The sequence below is a fragment of the Sus scrofa genome, chromosome 13, assembly GCF_054392235.1.
Source record: "Sus scrofa isolate SSC_HxYL_T2T_F1_AM1 chromosome 13, Sscrofa_HxYL_maternal_Yorkshire_Landrace_v2.0, whole genome shotgun sequence".
Taxonomy (NCBI): Eukaryota; Metazoa; Chordata; class Mammalia; order Artiodactyla; family Suidae; genus Sus; species Sus scrofa.
In genome coordinates this window covers 197680968-197706669 of record NC_139395.1, presented here as the reverse complement: position 1 = coordinate 197706669, position 25702 = coordinate 197680968, and the positions used below count along the sequence as shown (strand labels likewise).

The window sequence follows — 25702 nt, the reverse complement described above, 5'->3', positions numbered from 1 at the left end:
GATGAGGGAGAAAGAAAAATCCCCAGAAAATCAGCTAAGCCATGAGAAGACTATCAGCCTCCAGGAAAAAGACTTTAGACTGTCGATGCTAAAGATGATGCAAGACGTTGGAAATAAACTGGAGGCAAAGATGGATAACTTACAGGAGACACTAACCAAAGAGATACAAGATATAAAACTTAAACAAGAAGAGATGCAAAATACAAAACTGAAATAAAAAACTCACTAGAAGCAGCTAACAGCAGAATATAGGAGGGAGAAGAATGAATAAGCGAGGTGGAGGACAGATTAGAAGAAATTACAGATGCAGAACAGAAAAGAGAAAAAAGATTGAAAACAAATGAAGAGAGTCTCAAAGAACTCTGGGACAACATTAAACGCACCAACATCTGTATTATAGGGGTGCCAGAAGGAGAAGTGAGAGAAAAGGGGACAGAAAAAATGTTTCAAGAGATAATAGCCGAAAATTTCCCTAACATGGGAAAGGAACCACTCACTCAAATCCAGGAGGCACAACGAGTACCATATAAAATAAACCTAAGGAGGAACACACCGAGACACATACTAATCAAACTGACCAAAATTAAAGACAAAGAGAAAATCTTGAAAGCAGCTAGGGAAAAGAAACAAGTAACATACAAGGGAACCCCAATAAGGTTATCGGCAGATTTTTCAGCAGTAACTCTGCAGGCCAGAAGGGAGTGAGTGGCATGATATACTTAATGTGATGAAAGGAAAAAACCTCCAACCAAGAATACTCTACCCAGCAAGGCTCTCATTCAGATTTGAAGGAGAAATAAAAACCTTCTCAGATAAGCAAAAGCTGAGAGAATTCAGCAACACTAAACCAGCCTTACAACAAATACTAAAGGAACTTCTCTAGGCAGGAAAGAAAAGATCAGCAACAGGAAACAAAAATTCCACAAATGACAAGACTCACCAGTAAAGGTATATATACAGTATAGATACGAAATCATCCATGCACAATTATACCATCAAAATCAGAAATCATGAGAAGAGGTGGGTACAAATGCGGGACACCGGAGATGAACCTGCAATTAAGAGAACAACAACTTAAAACAATCTCATATACATATAGACTCTTATATCAAAACTTCAGAATAACTGCAAACCAAAAATCTACAATTGATTCACAAACAAGGAATCTCTGGAGAAGAAATATATCTCATAGTAAATAAGTGCATAATCCACCATGAAGGGGGTCATTTGACATCATTTTTGGAATGCTGAAGTCTTCTTAGATCAGATTCTGATTTCCTCTCCATCAAAGAATTTATGATAATTATAATTAAATAATACCACTGTACAATTAAAAAATACAGTTCTACAATTGTATTATTAATAACCATTTCTCTCCATGGTACAATGTAAAGTCTATAATGTCTTGTTTATCACATCACCTAGAATGGTGTAATGCCTTTATTGAAGAATCAATGAGATGGAACAAATTGTGAAGACATTTTTATATAGTTACACTGTTTTTTAACCAACTTATGCATTTTATATTTTACTTATTTTCAGAGGGTGTATTATTTTTGTTATGCTTACCAGTTATTCTTTTTACTATGCTATATAAAATATTTAATGGTATATAAGGCTTTCTTCTTCATAAATTTTAGTTGCATAATATAACAATTTAATATAACGCTAATTTTTAAAGAAAAATTGAAATGTAATAGATAAAACTAAGTAGTAAAGATGAAAGCCATAAAATTGGGATAAAGTATAGAATAAATTTCCTATTTGTCTCAGCATATTTTCCATTCCACTTCTCCAGTGGGAGTCACTTAATCTGTTTCTTAAGATCCATGTTATAATAATCTGTGTGAATGTAATTGTGTGTAAATGTATGTATTTTATTCTGTAAAAAAAATAAAAAATAAAAAAATAATAAAAATTTTTAAAAATAAATTTAAAAAAAAGCACACAAAAAAATGATGATAAACCCTCTTAGGTTACATTATATACATGTATATATATGTGTGTGTGCATATATAGTGTATAAATTTTATTAATGTAAATTTCTAGAAATTATATTAATTTCCTAAAATTTGGATATATCCTGATATAATGTTATCAGTCATAATTCTAGTATTCTCTTGTATGTCACAAATCACAGAAGTAACCAAATTTGCTTGTCAATTATATTGTAAAGGACTCTCAAGATCTTCATTCATGGCCATTTTTAATTCTTTCATCATTTAGGCAGTTAATATTTTACTCAGATACCTTTATAAATATTTCCTGTAGATGTGTTTCATCTTCAAAGAAATTCATGGAAAATAATCCAACAAATACTCTAGAATGCAATTTCTGATAACTTTTAAATTATGCAATTGAACTAGGTAAAAATTTACAGAACTCCAATGGAAAAAAAAAATGGTTTCACAAAAATTTCTAACAAACGATCAAGATTAGCAAAAATTACATGGGATAGAATGAACTGAGGAAGATAATTATAATTTTTATGATTTTTTTCACTTGAAATATTGCTAATTTTTAAAAATGTTTCTCCATATTTAAGAAAAATTTTTTCTCTTTTCTCTTAATTTGGTTAATTGTACTTTTGTAAGTAGAATAGAAACATTTATCTTTTTTCTCCCTGACTGATCCCTCCAGAATTCAAAAACTCATCATGATTATTCTTATTTTCATGGCAATATAGTTATTTCCATAAGTTCAATAAGAATCTGTTCTACTTGTAACAGGCTAACAAATAGGAAACATTAGTTGTATTGGCAAGGCTTTAGCTGAAATTTCGCATATGAGAATATGCATAGACTCAGATATGACCAGACAGCTTCAAGAAATTAAGACTGACTTTTTGGAGCCAATAACATCCTTTGGAAAATCAGCCTGGTACCTTCCACACAGGGTTCCCAGTAACCTTACCAGGTGTGCAAGGAAGATCACCTCCTGGCAGGCCCAGGAACTTCAGGATGTTTGGGAACTTAGAGAAAAGAGGAATTTGCCCAAATCTATTTTTCAGATGAAGTCTGATGGCAAATATTTTGCTTGGCTTCCTAGTCTTGAGAAGCTATCAACAGTTCAATCTGAAAATTCCTTATGAAAAGTTAGAGCAAGCAGACTTAAAAAAAAAAAAAAAACCTAGATAATCACTAACTATTCCTGTTGAACTCATATCCAGACTTATTTTGCAAACAAATTAATCTTAAAATTGAATTTTTTTCTTTCTGATAAGATAAAAATTGATTTGTTTTTTCTTTCTGAGCTACCCAATATGCATATGCATTTCCCAGGCCAGGGATCAGACACAAGCTGCATGTGCAACCTATGCCACAGCTAGCAATGCTGAATCCCTTACTTAACCCACTGAGCCAGGCCAGGTGTTGAACCTATGTCCTGGCACTGCAGAGATGCCGCCCATTCCCCTGCACCATAGAAGGAACTCCAAAAATGAAAGTGCTTTTAGAGAGAAAAATTATGTTTAAGTAGAAAGTATAAAACACACTATGGAACAGATTTTAGTTCTATTAATTGTCTCTGAAATTTTGTTTTCTATTTATAAACTGGATGAAACCTTCAATTCTTCTAGTATCCTCCCATATTTGGCTACAACTCTTTTTTTTTCTTTTTTTTTTCTTTTTGGTCTTTTTAGGGCCATACCTGCAGCATATGGAGGTTCCCAGACCCATTGGCCTATACCACAGCCATAGCAACGCCAGTTCCAAGCCGTGTCTGCAACCTACACCACAGCTCACGGCAACACCGGATCTTTAACCCACTGAGCAAGACCAGGGATCGAACCCTCGCCCTCATGGATGTGAGTCGGGTTCATGCACCATTGGGCCACCACTCGAACTCTGACTACAACTCTTGAAACAGATTTCCAATTTTTTTCCCCCACCCTTTTGACTTGGAATCATTCAGAACTAAGATTGGCTTTTTTCCTGAAGCCCTGCAAATTGAAGCCAGAAGACTTGATGTAAACTTCAGAGAAATCACCATAATTGCTCATATTTAAGCAATCTTCTTCATGCCTGTTGGTACACAGGTCACTTAGAAATTTTGCCTGAACATCCAATAACATCATCAGAGACATTTAAACTGCAAAAATGTTTCAACCCCGATGTCTAGAAATCTTGACTAGCTGCCCCTGGACTCAGAAAGTCATTTATAGTGGGCTCCAATTATTCTTTATTTCTATATTTTCCACCGAGACAACTTGTATTAAATACCTGATTGCTTGTGGAATGTAGAACTGACTTTGAGAGCCCACCTGCATCACTACCTCTTGAAATGAATTAAACTAAACTGACCAATCTCAGGACTAAGAAACCAATTCTGGGAGTTCCCACTGTAGCTCAGCAGTAACAAACCCAAGTAGCATCCAGGAGGATGTAGGTTTGATCCCTGGCTTTCTGTCAGTGGGTTAAGGATCCAGCATTGCCATGAGCTGTGATGTAGGTCATAGATGTGGCTCGGATCTGAAACTGCTGTGGCTGTGGTGTAGACTGGCAGCTGTAGCTTGGATTTGCCCCCTAGCCTGGGAACTTCCATATGCCACAGGTACGGCCTTAAACAAATTTGAAAAGAAAAGAAACCAATTCAATGAAATAATAGAGCAATCTCTGAGCTCAGCTTTTATTAATATGTGTGAAATTTCCAGGGAAGTTTCAAAGGAGGGAACTGTTGGGACACAGGGGAAGCCACCCAAATATGCCAAAGGGACGTATTAATTATTTCAAATTAAAATTACTTGAGAAGGGAGTTCCCATTTGGCTCAGCAGAAACAAATCCAACTAGTATCCATGAGGATACAGGTTCGATCCCTGGCCTTGCTTGTGGGTTAAGGATCCAATGTTGCCATGAGCTGTGGTATAGATCAAAGATGCATCTTGGATTGCAGGTTGCTGTAGCCATAGTGTAGGCCAGCAGCTGCAGCTTCAATTTGACTCCTAGCCTGGGAACTTCCATATGACGCAAGTGTGGCCCTAAAAAGCAAATAATAATAATAATAAAATTACTTGAGAAATAGCTGGAAAAAAATGATGTTTAAAAAAAAACTTCTGACCCTGCCCCCTCACCCTTGAAAGTGGGAAATAAATCTCTCATGTAAAGGTAGTATCTTTATATTAGGAGGATAGAAAGCATCCTTATTATCAGAGTTAGATAATTCAAGGCTAAGAAAATTGTATGTCCTATTTTTGTTACTTCTTCATTAGTCCGCTTCTCCAAACACAAGCCTCTTTGTTTTGTTAAATTTTCAAAAATAATTGTTTCCTCTGTGTAAAAATGATATATAAACATCCTGCTTTAGTCAATTTGGGGGTCCTATTTTTATGAGACTTCCACATGTATAAATTAGTTTTTTCCTCCAATTAACCTCTTTGTTTGTTTGTCTTTTTAGAGCTGCACTCAAGGCTTATGGAAGTTCCCAGGCTAGGGGTCGAATCAGAGCTGCAGCTGCCAGCCTACATCACAGCCACAGCAACACAACATCTGAACTGCATCTGCACCTGTGCCACAGCTTGCATCATTGAAGGATCGTTAAGCCACTGTGCAAGGCCAGGGATCAAATCCACATCCTCACAGACATTATGTTGGGCTGTTAACCCTCTGAGCCACAACGGAACTCCTCCAGTTAATCTTTTGTCAACTTAATTATTAGATCAGCAAAAGAACTCAAGAAAGTTAGAAGGGAAACTTTCCCCTTCCCTGACATGGGTGAAGAGAAATAGATGAAAGAGACCAAGTTTTTTTTTTTAAATTTTTATTTTTTGCACCTTCCTATTGAGTTATTTCATTCTTTAAATATTGAGCACTTTGATTTAAAAAAAAAAAAAAAAAAAAAAAAAAAAAAGCCTGCTATGGTGCAATGGGATCAGCAGCGTATCTGGAGCACTGGGATGCAGGTTTGATCCCCAGCCTGGCACAATGGGTTAAGGATCTGGAGTTGCCACAGCTGCAGCATAGGTTGCAACTGTAACTCAGATATGATCCCCAGCCCAGGAACTCCATATGTCTTGCAGCAGCCAAATTAATTAAGTTTTAAAAAGAGAGAAAAAGGTACGGGGGAAAAAATCCAAACTAGTGGTCCAAATGTTGTATGAATAACTACTTGTGTCTGGGGGAAATTTTCCAATGATAGCATCAAATACACAAATTCTTTTCACCCCTGGTGTTGCCATCTCTACTAAGCTTCCCATAGGTTTTCTGTTTTATGTCATGATTACTGCCTCCAAAGTCTTCTATTCAGTTTCCCTAGGTCTCCTTCCATGTTTCACCTGCATTTCTTGCTTAGAAATATGAACCTACTACTTCTAGATAGTTCTGTATATTTAACCTGCATCTCTAATAGAACAAAGCTTTTGAAAACTAGAAGTATGCGTTGTACTTCTGAAAACCTAGCACCTAATTCCATTCTTGCAACTGGATGGATACACATAAATATTTTTGAGTAATTATTTATTGAATACATATTATGTGATACAGTCACTTTATACATGTCATCTAATTTAATGCTAAAATAACTCTGCAAAAGGGGGTTGGTTGATAATTGTCATTTTACAGATGAAGTGGGGAAAAGAGAAAGGGCATTAAAAACTGCACCATAACCTGAGTGTTAGATACTTCACATTACTTCATCTTGTTTAAATCAAATTGAGTGGCTTAAAGAATTAACAGGAAATTCCATTTCAGTCATTTCTAGACTACCCTCCTCCACTCCCATTTCCAGGTGATACAAAGGTTGGGGTGGGACTGTCTTTTGCAATCCAAAATATTGAAAGGGAAAGCTTGTGGTCCCCCCTGGTTCCTAGTAATATGCTCATCATCCAGGCCACATGGATAAGCTTGAACAAGGGTTTCTGTCATCTCCATTCCTGAGATCATGAGTCCTAAAGGCCTTCCTCCCTAGCATCCTGTAGGAACCCACACTCTGGGAGTTAACAAGCAGGACCTGGGTAAGCACACCTCCTCCCTCTGACTGTCTCAAGGGACTGCTGCCTGTAGTCAGTTCTATCTCCATGCCCAGCACTCCCCAAAAGCCATTATCTTTCTTCTCTTTTTGCTGGGTGAGGGAGTATAATTCCATCAATGAGTCTAATCTTCCAAAACAACACCCTGCCCCCCAGAAAGAATGAAGTTACCCTCTGGCAACATCTGCTTTCCATTCAGCAATCCAAGGCCCCTGGGGCAAAGGAACACAATGGCTTGGCTACTTTCTTCTAATGGGAAGGGAAAAAAAACCTCTAGCAGTGAAAACAAAGTGCAATGTTTTTTTATTATAGAGGAAAAAAATCCTGCCTCCAATATAAATACACATATACATATATAATATGAATATAGAGAAGTATTTATATAATTATATTTATTAACGGTTGACCAAATACCTGTTTGTAAAAAAGATTTTCACTATAAAAGCAGGAACTTTTACTACAATGACCTATCTTATCCTCTAGTTTTCTACTATTGCCTTTGAACCACATTCCAAACCCAGGGAAAAAACATGTTTATAAAACTGCAAAGGTCAAGGCCAGTAATGGAAATTGATTTTACATGCTCAGTGGAGTGTTTTTAAGACCATGGAACAGTCTAAGGGAAAAGAAATCTATTTAATTACTCTATTTAATTACGGTCTTTTGTAGTCCATTAAAAAGGCTCCACAATTGTCTACCTCTCCCGAACCAACTTAACATAAATCCCTCCCATTAAAGAAGCACTTAGAAATTGCACAGAACATGCCCTTCTGAAGAGATGAAAACTCCAGAGGATGAACTCAAACTGAGAATAATGATTACTACATGAAGACAACCTGCTTCCTTTCAATGTTTTTAATGAAGCAGAAATTTTTACTCCAAGCTCCTGTCCAATACCTGAGTATCTGGTACCTTTGAACTTGTATTTTTCTCCCTTCACTCTCTGTTTGATGAGATGATGGAGAAGAAATCAATAGCCTTTCCTCCAGGAACAATTATGGTGCATTTCTGCCTTTATTCTTTTTGAATTTCAGTCTATCACGGTCCATATTAAAATCTTTTTTCCCCATGTTTGAAAGCAAATACATGATAATTTGAAATATGCTTTTACTGTTATTAGCAATTAACTGGTTTAAAATTCTTACCACTTTAGATAGGAAATAAAGAAGAATAAAATGGTATGTAGATTAGATTTAAGGAGCTCTGTACCTGAATAACTCCTTGGTTATAGAAGAAAGTGTGCTTTTCTTGACAGGTTAGTGCTCAAAGGACTCTCCTGGGACAACTCTCCTCCAGCTAGGGAGGTCAGGCTGCAAGTCGTTCTAAAGATCATTCTGTTCATTAGATCATTAATTTAATTAATTCAATTTAATTAAGGTTCTTGAATAAGTGTATAGTCAATTTCAGAGTATTGTCTGAAATTTTAGTAGTCTTTCTATAAAGCCATAATTAATTATGCATTAACTATATAGTAGCTACTCTAGGACAGTAACTTGGAAACCATGATTAATGATTTGTTCTACCACTACCGGTTTGAAACAAAATTATATTCAGATTGATTTATAGTGCCCTCTCCCCATACTGATGAGACTTCACTCTATCATAACAGTTATGTCAAGGTAGGTATTCATCTAAGGCTACTCCTATCTTCTTGTCTTAACTGAAATTTACTTTCACCTGATTCCTTCTCCTGTAGCCTGATTCAGTGACAGTGGCTTCCATCAACTAACCTAAACCAGCAAGAGATTTGCCCTTTTTTTTTTTGGCTTTTTAGGGCCATTCCTGTGGCATATGGAAGTTCCCAGGTTAGGGGTCGAAGCAAGCTATATAGCCACCACCTGCCTACACCACAGCAACAACCACACCAGATCTGAGCTGCATCTGCGACCTACACCACAGCTCATTGCAACACCAGATCCTTAACCCACTGAGCAAGCCCAGGGATCGAACCTGTATCTTCATGGTTACTAGTCAGGTTCGTTTCCACTGAGCCACGATGGGAACTTCCAAGATTTGCCATTTTTCTTCTTCCAACTACAGTTTTCACCTTTTTTCTTTTAACAAACTTCAATGATTTCTACAGCTCTTTTGAAATTCATATTATCTGTATATATGAGACCCAATTCAGCCAATTATCCAAAACCTTCTACTAGGTTTTGAATTACTAGGCAAGTCTTATTCTCCATCTATTAAAGGCTAATAAATAGGAACACAAACTACATCCATGCACTAACTCCTGGAACTTATAAATGCTACAGTATTTGGAAAAGAATTTGATGACATTAAGAATTTGGAGATGATATTGTCCTAGGTCACTGGGGTGAGTCTTTTTTTTTTTATTTTTCTTTTTAGGGTCACACCTTTTTGGGGGGGGCATATGGAGGTTCCCAGGCTAGGGGTCCCATTGGAGCTACAGCTGCCAGCCTACACTACAGCCACAGCAACAGAGAGATCCGAGCCACGTCTGCAACATACACCACAGCTCACAGCAATGCCAGATCCTTAACCCACTGAGAAAGGCCAAGGATCAAACCTGTAACCTCATGGTTCCTAGCAGGATTCGTTTCCACTGCACCAAGACGGGAACTCCTGGGGTGAGTCTTAAGTGCTGTCACAGGTGTCCTTATGAGAGAGAAGCAGAGGGAGATTTGAAACACATGCAAAGGAGAAGACAATGTGAAGATAGAGAGATTTGGAGGTGCTAGCCTCCAATTTGGAAGTTTGGAGTGGTGCAGCCACAAGCCAAGGAATGCCAGTAGTTATCAGAAGTCGGAAGAGAAAACGAACCTATTCTCCCTTAGAACCTCTGGATTAGGCATAGCTCTGCCTATACCAGGATTTCAGCCTAGTGGTACTGATTATGGACTTCTGGCCTCCAGAACTGAGACAGAATAAATTTCTGTTCCTTTAAGCCAACAAGTGTGTGGCATTACAGAGCCATAGGAAACTAGTGCACTATCCAATTATTTACTTTCTTTCTTTAAGATTTGGTCATCTATATAGTGCCAAGAGGTCATATAGTAATCAAAAATTTTAAATATTACCAAAATGTTGAGATAGAGATTTCAAAGTGTCTTTTGGATTAGGCAATTGGGAAGTCTTTAGTAACCACAAGAAAAATAGTTTCAATATGGAGGTAGGGGTGACAATCCATATCCAGTTTCCATCCAGTAGATTGAGCAGTGAATGGCAAGTCAGAAAGATGCAATCAGTAAGGCTAGACCTGAATTTCAAAATTCATGTTTGTACTCAATTGATGCTTTAGGCACAGAGCCTAGGGCCCACAAAAATGCTTTAATTTCTTTTGGAAATGGATGAAAAAATTAACTTTCTGGCCAAAGAAAATGTTTTAATACATATATTAATATATTTTTCTTTATACAATTGTAAAATATAAATGTAAAATCTTTTTTTTTCTTTTTTTGGGGCCGTACCCATGGCATATGGAAGTTCTCAGGCTAGAGATCACATCAGAGTGCAGCTGCTCACCTATACCACAGCCACAGCAACACAGGATCCGAGCTGCATCTGCAACCCACACCGCAGCTCATGGCAATGCAAGATCCCTGACCCACTGAGTAAGGCCAGGGATTGAACCCACATCCCCATGGATATTAGTCAGATTCGTTTTCCCTGTGCCACAATGGGAACTTCCCCAAATCATTTTTTTTATGGTGGGGGGTGGGTGGGCATGAAGGCAAAAATGCATAGAGCTTATGAAAATCATTATGTGGTCCTGCCTAGGAGAGACAGATAATATAAGAAAGGAGATGTCAAAGTGGCAACTAAAGAATGTCACTTGTCATCTGGTTCTACAAGAATTAAGTTATTAGCTACTGCAGTCATTGACCTTCAACACACCCTGAAAAGAATTCAGGGCAGAAATTAGGTATGAGGAACTTTGTGCTCTGGGAAAAAAGAATAGGCCTTCTGCTAACTAGATATTTTCAGGGAAAAAATTTATGAACCCCTATTCTTATATTTTCCCATAGTTAGAAAAGCACTAAAATCATTAACAGAGACTAAGAATAACCTTAGTCTATTTCTATTTCTCGTGACTAAGAATAACCTTCTACCAAAATGTGGGTTTGATTGCATGTACCCCCTCCTCCAAAACCACATCTATGTGCTGATCACCCCCTTACCTCTTTGGAGAAATTCCTCAGAGTAATCCAAGAGGCTGTCTTTCAAGCTATAGTCTCCAAATAAAACTGAAACTCACAATTCTCACACTGAATTTTTATTTCACTTGACAAAGATCAGAGATCTTCATGAAACTATTATGATTTTATAGTCAAATTAAGAGAGCAAAAGACCTAGAAGACGAGATTTTTATGAGGAAGTGGAAAGTGAGAGTCTTAAATTTTCCAAAATAGAGAAGGGTCTCACAGGTGATGAGAAGCTTTGGGATGTGATAGCAAAAGATGGAAGGGAGATAGCTGTTGTAGCAAAGGAGATCAAAGACCATGGTAGTAGAAGGATGAGAAGGTCATTAATGCTGAAGTGGTCCACAATGGGGGCAGAAGTTAGAAAGACTAGGATTCTACATGGATCAAAAAAGTATGTATAAAAATAAACAAAGGAGTTCTCCTGTGGCACAGCAGGTTAAGGATCTGGTGTTGTCACTGCAGTAGCTTGGGTAACTGCTGAGGTGCAGGTTTGATCCCTGGCCATGGGCATGGCCAAAAAGAAAAAACAAAAACGTAAAAACTAAGTACTATAAGAAACAGGAAATTTTGTTTCTCAGCTGACAATTATTAACAAATTCACATTAAGAAGAATTTTGAGAAGTTCCTTAAAGTTTTATAATAGTTAAATATATTTTTATTTTATTTATTTATTTTTGCCTTTTTTTTTTTTTAGGGCCACACCTGTGGCATATGGAGGTTCCCAGGCTAGGGGTTGAATCGGAGCTGTGGCTGCTGGCCTACACCACAGCCACAGCAACACAGGATCCTTAACCCACTGAGTGAGGCCAGGGATTGAATCTGCATGCTCATGGATGCTAGTCAGATTCGTTAACTGCTGAGCCACAGCAGGAACTCCATAAAATATATTTTAGTATTTCTTTTCTGCCAAAATGAATGTGAATTTCTTTCTTTTTGTATTTAATTGATGTAACTTACATATAACATTACATTAGTTTCAGTTGTACATCATAATGATTTGATGTTTGTATATAGCAAAATGATCACCACAGTAAGTCTAGTTAACATCTGTCACCAGACATAGTTTTTCTGCAAATTCAACTCAGTTCTGACACTATGTACCTGGAGGTAGCACAAAATTCCACAGATTAGAGGTTCAGTCCCACAAGAGTGCCTACCACTTCAGATGCCAATCAAAAGTTCAATTTGTTACCTGTGCTTCTGACCTATTAGCTAAAAACCAGAGGTTCCCACACCCCATCCTTAGTTTGCTTAATTTTCTAGAGCAGTTCACAGAATTTAGTAAGCCCATTTACTCACTAGATTACAAGTTTATTACAAAGGATATTAAAGGATACAATCAATAGCTAGGTGAAGAGATACTTACGGTGAGGTCCTAAACAAAGGAACTTCTGTCTTCCTGGAGTTTGTGATCCAGCATCGTGGCACATGGAAGAGTTCTGTTTCACCAGCCTAGAATTTCTATAAACCCCCCTCCTTCTGGATTATTATGGAGTCTGCATTACATAGGCATGATTAAATCATTGGTCACTGATGATTAATTTAACCTCCAGCACCCCCATCTCTCCCCTCCCTGGAGGTTAGGGGATAGGACTGAAAGTCACAACCATCTATGACATGGTTGGTTCTCTTGGCAACTGGCTCCCTTCCTTAGGTGTGAACTAAAAGCCATCTCATTAACATAACAAAAGACACCTTTTATCACTTAGAAAATTCCAAGAATTTTGGCTCTTTGCCAAAAAACAGGACTGATATCAAAATATATATTTTTATTATAAATCATAATATCACAATAGGCAAAGGAGATGGTCAAAAAGTCACAGGAAAGGAGATATAGTGTTAAATATTTGAAAAGATGCTCATTCTCACTTAAAGGAAGAAAATCACAAATTTTAATTTCAATGAAATATTTTTCAATTATCAAATTGGCAAAGGTTAAAAAATGAATAAAATATGGTACTGGCAAGAATCATGGTAAACTGACTCACACATAACTAACTGATGGGTGTGTACATCAGCACACAGCCTATGGCGAGCAATGTTATCAATATCTACCATAATTTTTTAAAAGCAAATAATTTTGACCCACCAATCACTTCTAGGAACAGATGCTACAAATAAGTTGCAAATATAAAAGGTGACAAAGGTAAAATGTTATTTAGAGCAGCCTCCTTTGCAATGGTAGAGACTTTTAAAAGGTAAATGTGTATATGCCTGATAGAAAATTAAAAGATTTTGGAGTTCCCATTGTGGTGCAGAGGAAACAAATCTGACTAAGAACCATGAGGTTGCAGGTTTGATCCCTAGCCTCCCTCAGTGGGTTAAGGATCCGGCATTGCTGTGAGCTGTGGTGTAGGTCACAGACGTAGCTCGGGTCTAGCATTGCTGTGGTTGTGGCATAGGCCAGCAGCAAGAACTCCCATTAGACCCCTAGCCTGGAAACCTCCATATGCTGTGGGTGCAGCCCTTAAAAAAAAAAAAAAGACAAAAGACAAAAAAAAAATTAAAATATTCTGTGTACCTATAAATAATTACTTTAAATGTCAATGGGCTAAATACATTAATCAAAAGACATTGGGTGGTGGAGTGGATAAAAAAAAAAACAAGACATATCTACATGATGCTTACAATCGACTCACTTCAGAACTAAAGACACACACAAACTGAAAGTGAAGATATGAATAAAGATATCTCATATGAATGAAAACAGCAAGAAACTGGGGGTAGTAATACTCATATCATACAAAACAGACTTTAGAACAGCAGTCTATAACAAAAGACAAAGAAGGGCATAAATAATGATAAAGGGATCAATACAAGAAGAGGATATTACACTGCTTAACATAGATGCGCTAATACAGAAGCACCTAAATATATAAAGCAAATATTAACAGACATAAAAAGAGAAATTGTCAAGAATAAAATAATAGTAGGGGACTTTAACAGCTAACTTATATCAATGGACAGAAAATGAATGATGCAATATACCATTTGAAATTAAAAAGATATCTATGGGACCTTCCATCCCAAAGCAGCATAATAAACATTTTTTACAAGTATACATGGAACATTCTCCAGGATAGATCACATGTGAGGCCATAAAACAATTCCCAACAAGTTTAAGAGGACAGAAATTATATCAAGCATTTTTTCCAACCACAACAGTATTAAACTAGAAATCAATTATAGGAAGAAAATGGGAAAAGGACAAACACTAGAGACTAAATAATATGCTACTAAAAACCCAATTGGTTGGAGTTCCCTGGTGGCCTAGCGGTTAAGGATTTGATGTTGTCACTGCTGTGGCTTGGGTTTGATCCCTGGCCTGGGAAATTCCACATGCTGCAGGCATGGCCAAAAAAACAAAAAGAAAACCAACAAGTCAATGAAGACATCAAAGAGGAAATCAGAAAATACCTTAAGACAAATGAAAATGGAAACACAACTTTCTAAAATGTATGGGATGCAGGAAAAATAGTTCTAAGAGATAAGTTTCTAGTGATACAGGCCTTTCCCAAGAAACATAAAAAATTTCAAATAAACAACCCAACCCCCCATCTAAAGGAATTAAAAAGAAGAACAAAGCCCAAAGTGAGAAGAAGAAAGTAAATAATAAAAATCAGAGATGAAATAAATAAAACGGGGGGGGGGGAACCACAATAGAAGAGCTCAGTGAAACCAAGAACTGTTTTTTTGAAAAGATAAACAAATGAATAACCATTATCCAGGTTCATCAAGAAAAGAAAGAGAACCAAAATAAAATAAGAAATGAAAGAGGAGAAATAACCACAGATACCACAGAGATACAAAAAAAAAAAAAATCATAAGAGAATACCATGAACAGTTTTATGCCAACAATTGCACAACCTAGAAGAAATGGACAAATTTCTAGAAACGTATGACCTTCCAAAATGGAATAAGGAAGAAACAGATCATCTAAACAGACTAATCACTAGCAGTAAAACTGAATTTTTAACTTAAAAAGCTCCCAGGAACCACAAGGCCAGGACTGGGTGGCCTCACAGAAGAATTTTATCAAACACATAAAGAAGCGATAATACCTATCCTTCTCAAACTATTCCAGAAAGTTGAAGAGGGGGAAACACTTCCAAATTCATTGTAGAGGGCCACCATTACCTACTACCAAAACCAGACAAAGACACTACCAAAAATGAAAATTATAGCTAATATCTCTGAAGAATATAAATGTAAAAATCTTCAACAAAATATTAGCAAATGAATTCAGCAATATATAAAAATGACCATACATCATGATCAAGTGGGATTTATTCCAGGTATGCAAGGATGGTTCAGTATCTGCAAATCAATTAATGTGATATACCACATTAATAAAAGGAAAGATAGAAATCATATGGTCACATCAATAGACACAGAAAAAGCATTTGACAAAATTCAACATTCATTAATGACAAAAACTCTCATCAAACTTGGTTTAGAAGGAATGTTTCAACATAATAAAGGCCATTTATGACAAACCCACAGCTAATATCATACTCAATGATGAAAAGCTGAAAGCTTTTCCTCTAAAATCAGGAAAAGGATAAGGATCCCCACTCTAACCACTTCTATATAACACAGTATGGCAGTCCTGGCCACGGCAATCATACAAAGAAAAAAATAAATAAGAGGAATTCAAACGGGATGGGAAGAAGAAAAACTGTCACTATTTGCAGATAACATGATACTATACAGAGAAAACCCTAAAGTCTCCACCAAAATACTATTAGAACTAATAAATGAATTTAGTAAAGTTTCAGGATACAGAAATCTGTTGCTTTTCTATACATTAGCAAAGAAATATCATAAAAAGAAACTAAGGAAACAATCACATCAAAAAGAATAAAATATCCAGGAATAAACTTAACTAAGGAGGTGAAAATCCTATACTCTGAAAACTATAGAACACTGAAGAAGAAATTTGAAAATGATACTAAAAAATGGAGAGATATACTATGTTTTTGGATTGAAAGAATAGTGTAAAAATGTTTATACTATCCAAAGTAGTATACAGATTTAATGTACTTCACTATCAAAATGCCCATGACATTTTTAACAGAACTAGAACAAATAAAATAATCCTAAAATTTATATGGAACCATGAAAGAACCCAAATCACCAAAAGTAATCCCAAGAAAAAAAGAATGAAGCTGGAGGTATAACACCCCAAGACTTCAGACTATACTACAAAGCTACAATAATCAAAACAGTATGGGAGTTCCCGTCATGGCTCAGTGGTTAATGAACCCGACTAGGAAGCATGAGGTTGTGGGTTTGATCCCTGGCCTTGCTCAGTGGGTTAAGGATCTGGAGTTGCCATGAGCTGTGGTGTAGGTTGCAGATGCGGCTCAGATCCCGCATCGCTTTGGCTCTGGTGTAGGCCAGCAGCTACAGCTCCAATTCAACACCTAACCTGGGAACCTCCATATGCCACAGGAACAGCCCTATAAAAGGCAAAAAGACAAAAACAAAAAGAAAAAAACAGTATGGTACTGGTGCAAAAACAGGAACATAGATCAATGGTACAGAAGAGAGAACCCAGAAATAAACCCATGCACTTATGGTCAATTAACCTACAACAAAGAAGGCAAGAATATACAGTGGAGAAATGATAGTTTCTTCAATAAATACTGTTGGAAAAACTGAGCACTTCCATGTAAAGGAATGAGATTAAAACTTTTCCTCACACTATAAACAAAAATAAAATCAAAATGGATTAAAAACTTAAATGTAAGACTAGAAACCATAAAACTCCTGGAAGAGAACATAGGTAGAACATGCTTTGACATAAGTCACAACAGTATTTTTTTAATTATCTCATAAGGGAAAAGAAATAAAAGGAAAAATAAAAGAAAAATGAAGCTGGAGGAATCAGGCTCCCTGACTTCAGACTATGCTACAAAGATACAGTCATCAAAACCATATGGTACTGGTTCAAAGACAGAAATGTAGGTTACGGAACAGGATAGAAAACCCAGAATTAAACCCATGCACCTACAGTCAATTCATCTATGACAAAGGAGACAAGAATATACCATGGAGAAAAGACAGCCCCTTCAACACGTGGTGCTGGGAAAATTGGACAGCCACATGTAAAAGAATGAAATAAGAACACTTCCTGAGAACTATGTCTAGATACTCATGTTGCAACAGAAGAAAGGATGGGGGAAAAACTGTAATTGTAATGTATACATGTAAGGATAACCTGACCCCCTTGCTGTACAGTGGGAAAATAAAATAAAAAAAAAAAAGAACACTTCCTAACACCATACACAAAAATAAACTCAAAATGGAGCAAAGACCTAAATATAAGACCAGATACTATAAAACTCTTAGAAGAAAACATAGGCCAAACACTCTCTGTCATAAACCACAGCAATATCTTCTCAGATCCACCTCCTGGAGTATTGACAATAAAAACAAAAATAAACAAATGGGACTTCATTAAACTTAAAAATTCCTAAAGAAAACGAAGACAATCCACAGAATGGGAGAAAATATTTGCACATGAATCGACTGACAAGGGATTAATCTCCAAAATTTATAAACACCTCCTACAGCTCAACACCAAAAATAAATAAATAAATGGGCAGAAGATCTAGACAGACAATTCTCCAAAGAAGACATATGGATGGCCAAAAAACACATGAAAAGATGTTCAACATCACTCATTATTAGAGAAATGCAAATCAAAACTACTATAGCTACCACCTTACACCAGCCAGAATGGCCATCATCAAAAAGTCTACACACAGTAAGTGCTAGAGAGGGTATGGAGAAAAGGGAACCCATTTACACTGTTGGTTGGAATGTAAATTGGTGCAACCACTGTGGATAACAGTATGGAGAATCCTCAGAAAACTAAAGACAGAATTACCATTTGATCCAGCAATCCCACCCCTCTGTATTTATCCGGAAAAAACCATGACTCGAAAAGACACATGTACTCCAATGTTTATTGCAGGACTATATACAATAGCCAAGACATGGAAACAACCTAAATGTCCATCTACGGAGGAGTGGATCAAGATGTGGTACGTATACACAACGGAATATTACTCAGTCATTAAAAGGAATGAAATAACAGCATTTTTAGCAACATGGTTGGACCTAGAAATTATCACACTAAGTCACTCAGACAGTGAGATACCAACATCGTATGCTATTACTTACATGTGAAATCTAAAAAAGGACACAACGAACTTCTTTGCAGAACAGATACTGACTCACAGTAAGACTTTGAAAAACTTGCAATTCCCAAAGGATACAGGATGGGGGGGTGGGGGGATTGACTGGGGGTTTGGGATGGAAATGCTACAAAATTGGGTTGTGATGATCGTTGTACAACTAATAAAATTCACTGAGTAATAAAAAATGCTCAACATCATTAATCATCAGAGACATGCAAATCAAATAAAAAATGAGATATTACCTCACATCTGTCAAAATGGCTGTCATCAAAAAGTCCACAAATAACAAATGTTGACTAGGATGTGGAAAAAAAAGGAATCCTAGTACACTGTTGGTGGGAATTTAAATTGGTATAGCCACTGTGGAAAATATTACAGAGGTTCCTCAAAAAACTAAAAACAGAACTACCATATGCTCCAGCAACTCCATGGCTATGTATATATCCAAAAAATTAAAAACACTAATTCAAAAAGAAACATGCACCCCAATGTTCATAGCAGCATTATTTATAGCAGCCAAGATATGGAAGCAACCTAAGTGCCCATAAACAGCTGAATGGAAAAAGAAGATGTAATACATATATACAGTGGAACATTAGCCATAAAAAAGAATGAAATTCTGCCATTTTCAGGAATGTGGTGGACTTAGGGATTATTACGCCAATGAAATAAGTCAGACAGAAAAAGACAAATAGTCTGTGTTACCACTTATATGTGTAATTTAAAAAATAAAACAAATTTGTATAAGTAAACAGAAACAGACTCACAGGGACAAGTGGGGGGAGGGTCAAGATAGGGCTATGGAAATAAGATATACAAACTACTATGTATAAAATGAATAATCACCAATGGTATATTACAAAGTACATGGAGGAGTTCCTGTTCTGCACAGCAGAAATGAATTTGACTAGTATCCAGGATGTGGGTTTGACCCCTGGCCTCACTCAGTGGATCAGGGATCCAGTATTGCCATGAGTTGTGGTGTAGGTCAAGATTCAGGTTGGATCTGGTGTTGCTGTGGCTGTGGTGTAGGCTGGCAGCTGTAGCTCTGAGTCGACTCCTAGCCTGGGAAATTGGCCCTAAAAAGCAAAATAAATAAATAAATAAATAAAGTAAAGGGAAATATAACCATTTTTTATAATAATTGTAAATGGAGTATAATCTATAAAAATATTGAATCACTATGTTGTACACTTGAAACTAATACAGTATTGAAGTCAACTATACTTCAATTTAAAATAAAAATGAAATATTTTGTTAAGCAAAAAAATGAAAGGGTTCAGAACACAATATTATCCTTCTTTTTAGTGTATTTCTAATAACAAATATTTATATATAAATTTGCATGTATATTCACACTTATATGTATATGATTACATTTTCATAAAATATCTCAGGAAGGATGTCCAAAAATTGGTGATAATAGTTGCTTCCAAAGAGGGGTACTGAAAACCATGGAGAGAAATTTTTTTAAACCTTTTTTTTTGTTGTCTTTTTAGGGATGCACCCATGGAGGTTCCCAGGCTAGGGGTCAAATCAGAGCTGTAGCTTCTGGCCTACACCACAGCCACAGCAACACCAGATCCGAGCTGCATCTGTGACCACCACAGCTCATGGCAATGCCAGACCCTTAACCCACTGAGAGACGCCAGGGATTGAACCTGCATCCTCATGGATACTAGTCAGATTCACTTCTGCTGACCCATACAGGAAATCCTTTTTTCACATTTTTAAAATGAAGAACCACTTGTCAGAGTCCTCAGTAATCATGGAAGTGACCCAATTACTTGAGGTAGGTAGTGGGTTGTATATCACACAACTCAAAGAAAGAGGGCTTTTTGGATGATTGGAGAGTCAAGGTTTAGAAGTTACAATGAAGGTCTGAGTGAGTATCACTTTCTGGATCAGAGATACAAATGAAGAAAGAATGGCTAGCATCCGTAAAGAAAGCTGCCTGAGAAGTGATGACGTCAAGGAAAAGCCAAGTTTACATTAGGACAAGAACACAGTGAGTTCCGAGAAGAGATTGAGGATGTTGTGGAGAATAGAATAAGATTTTCAGAGAGCAATAGAAAGGGTTGTGAGAGAGGTCAGCAGTGGGAAGAAATGAGATGACTCAGAGGAAAAAAAATGCACAGAGCCTGAAGGAGAAGAAAATAAGAAATGCCTGAAGAGCCTACAATCTAGACCTGAGGATAACAGCACATGAAAGGAATTAACAGCTTACAAGGTTCTATGGTTTCATCAGTGTCAATTAGGGAAAAAACCCTAAGTGACCCAATGGTGTCCTGGTGACCCAGACTGTAAGTGCTGAGATTAGCACTGGCTAGAACCCATGTGTCCTCAACTATTTTGCTATGACATTTATTCAACAGACTCTTTGCAAAGTTTCCCTAATAGAAATCCAGTAAAAAATTATTTCTGTGCAGCCACAGAATTCAACCCTAAGTAGTATCGGCCACCCACATGGAGGGCCTTTCCCCTCAATCTCACCATCAACCTGAAATTTCACTTTCTGATCTATTTTTTCAACATTCCCAATCATTCACTATAACTGAACTTATATGTAGAATCTAAAAATAAAGCAAAACTCATGGAAACAGAGTAGACTGGTGATTGCCAAGGATGGGAGTTGAAAGGTGAGTGGGCGAAGCTGGTCAAAAGATACAGACTTCCAATTATAAAATGAATAAGTTCTAGGGATCTAATGTGCAGTATGGTGACTATAGTTAATGATACTGTACTGTAGACATGAAAGTTAAGAGAACTTAAAACTTCTTATCACACACCAAAAAAAAAAGTAGCAATACAAGATGACAGATGCATTAACAATCTTATTCATGAATGTGGTAATCATTTCACATCATATGTGAATATCAAATCATCACTTTGTACACCTTAAACTTACATAATGCTATATCTCAATGAAGCTGGAAAAATTCATCTAGCATGCTTTTAAAACAACAACAAAAATCCAGACATCTAAGTCACACCTCCCAATATGATTTAATTATTCTAAGATGGGGACCAAGAATATTTTTATAAACTTCCCCAGGCAATTCTATGCATAGCCAAGGTTGAAAGCTAATTTACTTCAACATTTTTGTTATAAAGGTGAAGGAACTAAGGGAGATTGTCCAGGATCTACGAACCAGAACATGAAAGTAGGGCAAGAACCCAAGTCGCCTGGCTCCAAGTCTAGTACTCATTCCCCTGCATCACATTCCTTTGACCCACACTTCTGTCTTCTCTCTCAGCTTCACCTGGCTCTTACCCAACCTTAAGGCAACAATTACAAATATCAAAATGTGACCAGCATAACCCTCACATGGACCCACATGTTCAGCTGCCAACATCGTGGAAGCCCAGCCTCTACTTCTGTTCCATTGTGCACTGTTGTTCCACATTGCTTGAGAAAGTTGCTGAATGGTGCCAGTTGGTCCACTGCATATTCACGCTATCTAACCTCGACATGTCCTCATTCTGTTTGGCCTTCCTTATTTTACTCTTATTATTCCTTGTCATGGCTCCCAGAGAGGGTGCTCCAAATCTTTTCTGTGCTCCTTGAGTCACCTGCCTTAGCTCTGCACCCCCTCTCAGCAGATAAAACCATCTGACATTAATGGTGTCTATTTCTCCAGCTTCTCCTCTGCCAGAAATCACCTCTACACTTTCAACTATTCTTTTTTCAAGTCTAACTTTTGCCTGTGATTGGATTCAGCACCCCCTGCTTTTTTCTCTAGTACATGTTCTGTCTCCCCCTCTTTGTCCAGTCAGGCATTTCTTCTCTACTGCTTCTTCCCTCTCAGCCTAAAAATGGAGGAGTTTTTCCCATCCTAAAAGCAAAGCTTCCTTTACAATTACAGCTCTATTAAAGCTACTAATCACCACCTATTTTTTTCTTTCTCTGCTTAATTTTTCTATTGGATGGTTCACAATCACTGCCCCAGGGTTTCTTTTCTTTTTTGATCTTTTTAGGGCCACACCCAGGCTAGTGGTCCAATCGGAGCTACAGCTGCTGACCTACACCACAGCCACAGCAACTCGGGATCCAAGCCACATCTGTGACCTACACCACAGCTCATGGTAATGCCAGATCCTCAACCCACTGAGCAAGGGCAGGGATCAAACCTGCGTTTTCATGGATACTAGTCAGATTCATTTCTGCTGAGCCATGATGAGAACTCCTGCCTTAGTGTTTCTACCTCCTCTCTGCAATGGGACTTCCAACACCCATCTGCTGAAACCAGCTCTTATTTATATATGCTGGATTACTTGTCCAAATTAAGCCTCATTCAGTGTTGTTGCACAAAGGAGCCCTCTCTTTTTAATTTTTCTTCCTTCTTTTATTACATTACATCATTGCATTCTCAATTTTATTTTCTGTCTCTCTCTTTCCCTCTCTGCCTCTGTCTCTTCTGGCTCTGAATTTTCTGACTGTACCTCAGTATCTCAAGCTATGGCCATGGACTAGCAATACTGTGTGACCTGGGAACTTGTCACAAATACAGCCTCTCAGGCCCCACCTCAGACCTACTGAATCAGAGTCTGTAGTTCAGTAACGTGGCCAGGTGATTCCTATACATGGTAAAGTGCCAGAAGCACTGCTCTAAGGTTCTGCCCTTGGCCATTTTCTCTAATATACATTCACTCTATTCTTTTGGGGGGGGGGAGCTCACCTGCAGCATCTGAGTTCCCAGGCTAGGGGTTGAATCAGAGCTATAGCTGCTGGCCTACGCCACAGCCATAGCAACGCAGGATCCAAGCCACGTCAGCAACCTACACTGCAGCTCACAGCAACACCGGATCCTTAACCCACTGAGTGAGGCCAGAGATTAAACCTGCATCCTTATGAATACTAGTCAGGTTCATTACCACTGAGCCACAACACGAAATCCACATTTACTCTATTCTTGATCTGATCCCAAACTCCAAGAAACCATTCTAAACAAAAATCCCCAAATCTATTCCTCTGACCCTGAGTTCCTTCTATCCTCTACACCATGCTCCCATGTTCAAAAAGCTGTTTACGGAGTTCCTGCCATAGCTTAGTGGTTATTGAACCTAACTAGCATTCATGAGGACTCGGATTCCATTCCTGGCCTCACTCAGTGGGTTAAAAGCATCCGGAGTTGCCGTGGCTGTGATATAGGCCAACAGCTACAACTCCAATTGGACCCCTAGCCTGGGAACCTCCATATGCTGCAGGTGCAGCCCTAAAAACACCAAAAGACCAAAAAATAAAAATAAAAATAAAGCTATTTAACATCTGCTATGGGTTTTTAATGGACAGTGTTTCATGTTCGAAGAAGTCAATCCTGTCTATCAAAAACTCTTCTTTCTTCCCCATATCAATAAATAAACACTTTCCCAGGTATCTGGGGTTATTAATATTTTTATTGTTGTTTGCTTCATTCCTTTCTCTCTGCAACCGACACACAATATAGCATGTAATTTTAATTGGTTCCACCTCTTAAGTGTTTTCACATTTCTATTATTTAACAAAGAAGGATAGATGGACAGATGATAGATTGGTAAAGAGATAATCACTTATTATGAGTTATGAACCAGGTATTCTTCTAAGAGCTTTACAAACAAAACTCACGTAAACTTGCCTTTGCTGGACTGTAGTATCTAATTATCTTGCCCTCTTTTAGACTCTGGTAATTTTTTTTTACTTAAACCTCTGTTACTGCCCAGCTGCTTTGGTCTCCTGCTTATTTATACACTCTCCTTAATCAGGGACCATATGATGACAATCCTAACTAACCTCTGTGTAGTGCTTTATAGTTTACAAAGTAAAATCATCTTCTTTAACCCTCACAAGAAAAACAAAACAAAACTGGGAGCCTGCTGTTATACTTCCATTTTACAAGTAAGTGAAATGAGATGGTAAGTATCTACATGATTTGTTCAAAACCACCAGCAGCTGACCTCTTACACTTACCCTGTGCAGCTGTCTTTTCCTAAAGTACAAATAGAGCTCCCTTTCAACACAAAATGAAACAATGTTGATGTTTTATCACCTACAGAGTGATGCGACCCACCTTACCAGTTTTAACTCTCTTACACCCTATTCTACAATTACTCACTATTCCCAGAATGTTCTACTGCTTTCTCAATTCTGCTTCTGTTTACTGTTCTCACCACCTGCAGTACCCTTCTTCCCATCACCACCCAACAAAGCTATCCCCAGCATGGGCCTCATTCCCCATGAACCCCTTCCCTATCACCTATGACAAGCCAAATGAATGCATGCTTTCTCTCTTTTAACAAATTATTTAGAGCCTGGTGAATCAAAGCACCACTTCTAGAGTCCAAGCCCCTGGGTTCTAGCTCTGATTGTGGCCATGAGCTTCAGTTCCCATTAGTGAAGTAACAATGGTAACAGTCCCCAGCTCATCGGGTTCTAAGGAAATACCAAGCACAGGATTAGACACAGATATACAGCAGTGACCAAACTGATAAGGTGTCTGCAGAATATAACGTTTCATTTAGAGGGGAAAAAATTAAAAATAAATGAGTAAAAATAAATGTTGATATTTAATTGTCACCAGCAATAAAAATAGTACCTGGGTAATAAAACGAAGTCTAACCCTTTTCTCTTCCTTGGCGCTTCGTCTAGTGTCACTTGCCAACAGCGGCCACGTGCAGAGGCCTCACCCCGGCCCTTCAGACCAGAGTTCCCAGTGCAAAAAACAGCTGCTCCAACACCGCTCCTCAGGACGCCGCGCAGAAGCCCACCGGGCACTCAATTCAAGATGGCGGCGGCGGGCCGAGCGCAGAGAGTTGCAATCGGCTCCGTGATCTGGAGCCTGAGCAGTGCAGCTGTGCTGCCCCATGAGCACCCACCCCGCCCCCCCACCTGCCAATTGAGGAAAGCCTATAAAGCAGCCCCGCCCACAGCCTGTCTGGGTGAGCCGGCGTTCTAGAGCAGGAGCTTCTGCCTGTCCATTCTCTGATCAGAGATGAAAGCTTTCCTTTGCATCTGACTCAAACTTGATATGCTTCTATTGGCTTGAAACCACCCCTTGCAACTCCCCAACCCTCCACCTCCCCCCACCACACCAGGCAGAAGGACCCTTGCTGGGGACAAACCTGGGAGGGTCAGCAACGTAGTGTCTTAGCTAATTACCTATTTAAAGTTCCCCTAAGAAGGTGGAACGTGAGCAGGGCTGATCCATTCAAAGTGTTGGAGGGGAGTTCCCTTTGTGGTGCAGCAGAAATGAATCCAACTAGAATCCATGAGGATGCGGGTTCTCTGGCCCTGCTCTGTGGGTCAGGTAGGGGATGCAGCCTTGCTGTGAGCTGTGGTGTAGGTTGCAGATGCAGCTTGGATCTAGCGTGGCTGTGGCTGTGGCAT

At 38.0% G+C, this 25702-nt stretch overlaps 1 long non-coding RNA gene across 2 annotated transcripts in view; it reads right to left on the bottom strand.

Annotated features, from left to right (window-relative positions):
* LOC146397830 (uncharacterized) overlaps positions 1 to 25102 on the bottom strand; it is a 149781-nt gene extending 124679 nt beyond the window's left edge. For both annotated transcript variants that reach the window (XR_014825025.1, XR_014825026.1), the window contains exon 1: positions 24912 to 25102. This is a non-coding gene — a long non-coding RNA (uncharacterized LOC146397830). The remainder of the gene's footprint in view (positions 1 to 24911) is intronic.
* Positions 25103 to 25702: the final 600 nt, after the last annotated feature.